Here is a 3,366-nt window from a genome sequence, read left to right as displayed (position 1 = left end):
TTTGCAGAATATTATTTGCTGCTTACATATGGCTTTTCACTTGCTCATTTCATAATTTAAAAAAGAAGTAGATAACTGGTGTTCTCATTTTACACAGGTAAAAATGACACCTGTGGCTTGTACAAGGTCAAACAACAAACTGCTGTTTGAATTAAGTCTCAGAACTTACGATGTTGTGTCCTGGATTCTGTACTGCAGTTCCTCATCAAGCAAAATAACATGAAATGATCCATATATGTGGATCAGTGACATTTGTTGAAGTAGCTGCTGTCGAGCTGTAAATTTTTCTTTTTGCAGGAAATGCATTTTAGGCCCTTTTCAGTCTTTCCTTTGATCCCTCTTTCCTAATCTGCTTCTTTTTCTTTCTTCTACTTTTGTCAGTTCTTTCTTGGATCCCCTTTGTAAAATTACTGAAGAGGTAGACTTGCACTAAGAAGCTTCTCTGAGCAGTATGCATTTCTTTAGTAGGAGCTTCTCCTCTGCAAAAAAAGTTAAGAATTTGTTTTTCCTCTAAACTTGCACTATTTCCTTCGCTGTTAAAATATAGGCTTTGAACCTATATTGAATGCTCTCAGATTTTCAGAAATCAGTAGATAAGTAACTTGAGAGGCCCAAGCTCAGACTAGTGCAGTGCTGATAATTTGAACCTTTGCAGCTTACCTGTTTATTGTACCTTGATTTAATTTGTGTAGGTTGTTTTTTGTTTGGTTGTTTTTTTGTGAACAGCAATGATGATAATAGATGCCACCTGGAATGTTAGATTTCAGCTAAAGAATGATGTTTGGTTTTGAATTTAGAAATAAAGTTTAGGCCTTGATTTAATTTTGGGTAATAAATACACTGGTGGTCTTCAGGGAATTGTTGTAAATAATATATTAATGTTGTTATAAAAGGAGAAATTTAGTAAACTTAGCAAGAACTAAGAGCTTTGAAGTTCGGTTTTTGAACAGAGTTTTGCATTGATTTCTAACATGAAATTGGGCAGACATTTTTTTTCTCTTTTTATAAATTGATTACTTTGCTTTTGTATGCACAGAATTATCTAGGCTACATGACTCCTTTAGGGATGGTAGTTGGCCATCATACTAACTGAATGTGAAATGAACAGTGGTTGGGGTAATCCATTCTCATCCTTCATTTACCTAGCATGACCAATCACCATACTACTTACTGTGATTCAAAGGGAATACAGTTTAACACTGTGGAAGACATTTCAAGGCATTGTCCTTTTCTGTCTTGTTATTGCTTGATTGAGCTTATTTCCTGATGAGCAATCTGAATCTTTTTTTTTTCCTAGTGTTGGCTGGTACTTGCAGAATTTTACCCGGGAGCATTGTATTTATCCTTTTTATAAATAAGATTTCAAGTACGGTTACTTAATTAAGATTACTAGCACTTGTAAAGGCAAGAATATTGGCATGTTAGTAAAGAAGGAGAGGACACATTAAGTGGCTGGGACCTCAACAGACTTTGGTGAACTGAAATTGATATAGGTGACATTGGTATACTCCATATCTGATTTAGTTTTTAGAAAGGATTTTGATTTGAAGAGAAGATTTCTTATACTTGTTTGAGTGAGAGAGATACCTCTTGGGAAATACTGAATGAGAAGTAACAACATTACCTTAAGCTATATCAACATAAGTGGTTTTTTTTTTGTGTGTTTTTGTTTTGTTTTGTTTTTTTACTGGTTCTTGAAGTGAAAGTGGTTGAATTGTTATTCTGGTATGTTTTGGGTAGAGCTGTAATTACTGATGTGCTGGTACATCTTGGAATTCAGATACCTTACTAAATATTTTCCAATGCTAAGTTTTGGTTCTCAAAAAGTTTGAAGTGAGGGATGACTCGATATAAAAACTTACTGTCGGCAGTAACCTGAATCCAGAGCTGTAACTTCCTTGGAATCATGGTCTTTGATATTTGAAAGTGCTATGCATTCCAAAGTTGTCCTACAAACCATTTCACTGATACAAAATGTATTTGAATTTACTTTGTGATCTGCTGTAGAGGTCACAGTAACTTTCGGTTTGTGTATTCATATACCCTGCAAAGCAGACTAGACTGTCATGGCCCTTTTTTTGTGTGCTTTTCTTTCTTGGCCACCTAATTTAAAAACACTATCACAAGACCATGGTAATTGAAACTAGCCCTGAAAAGTACTGCTCCATAAACTGTTGCATCTAGACAGCATTACAGAGTGAGTAAAGGACTGTGGGAAAACACTCCTTACTTTCCCTGTTGGCATTGTTTGCAGCTGCTTAAATTGTTGTGGTCATGCGCAATTTTGTAGAGTCTTTCAGACAACATTTCTGCTTCAGCCTTGTTAGGTCTGCAGATGGTAAACATTTTTAGGTTCAGAAAGCAATTTCAGGAGGTGTTCAGAAATACTCAGAGTATTTATCTATAAGTGATTTTCTTGGCTAGGGACCCATCTACAAGTTCCTGTGCAGCCACAGTTACTAAATAATTATAGGTGATTAACTATTTTAGTATTTATTAGTTGCTAATAATACAGCATTCTATGCTAATGTTTAGAATTCAGCTTGGAAGACTTTGAGACATGTATTTGAAAATAGGGCCTTCTCTGGCCTCTTAATGCTGATTGCTGATCTTGTGGGGATCTGTCTGTGAGCTTTCTTTTCTGTCAGTGTGCATTGCAAAATGGCTCGTGTCCCCTGCCCCCAAGCCCCAGACGCAGTCTTGCAGGCAGAGACAATTTTCTCTCAATTTGAAGAAGAGGATGTGGAAGAGCAGACAGAGTCACATAGCCTGTTTCCTCGCTTGCAACTATATGCTCTGCTTACCTAGCTGTGGACATAGAGCAGTGCCACAGCTAGGAGGTAGGGACAGGGAGCGTGACTTACCTCCTTTCTTGTCTTTCAAGGAATAGAGTTTAGCTTTGCATCTGGGCCAGGCTTAGTGCAGGACTGATAGCCTGCTGCCTAATGATTTTGATGGTGTTTGGTGCCACAAGTTGAGAATTGCAGTATTATTGTGGTACTGGTGGTATTGGTATATTGCTTATCACTATTGCTGAACCCTTTTTGTCCAAAAGAAAGTTTACTAAAGCTTAGACTTTTTCAATTAGCTATACTATTCCCAAAGCAAAGTGGAATTACTGAGAATATAATCATAAGTAACAAAACAAGAAAAAGCTCTGCCATACCTTCTTGATGTTGTGTTTAGCACATGTACAGCATGGTGCTGCATCCTGCTTAAAAATGATACCTTTCCTTAGTTAAAAGTGGCTTACATCATGATCCAGTGCAGGTGCCTCAAGTTGCCTTCCTTTTCTACATCTTAATATATGTATCACTGTCCTGATCTTCAAAGTCTGTGTTTTGTGTGGCTGCAAACTGAAGAAGT

This window comes from Phaethon lepturus, unplaced genomic scaffold, assembly GCF_000687285.1.
Source record: "Phaethon lepturus isolate BGI_N335 unplaced genomic scaffold, ASM68728v1 scaffold6480, whole genome shotgun sequence".
NCBI lineage: Eukaryota > Metazoa > Chordata > Aves > Phaethontiformes > Phaethontidae > Phaethon > Phaethon lepturus.
The sequence above is the reverse complement of the archived record's forward strand: the minus strand, read 5'-3'. Positions refer to the sequence as shown.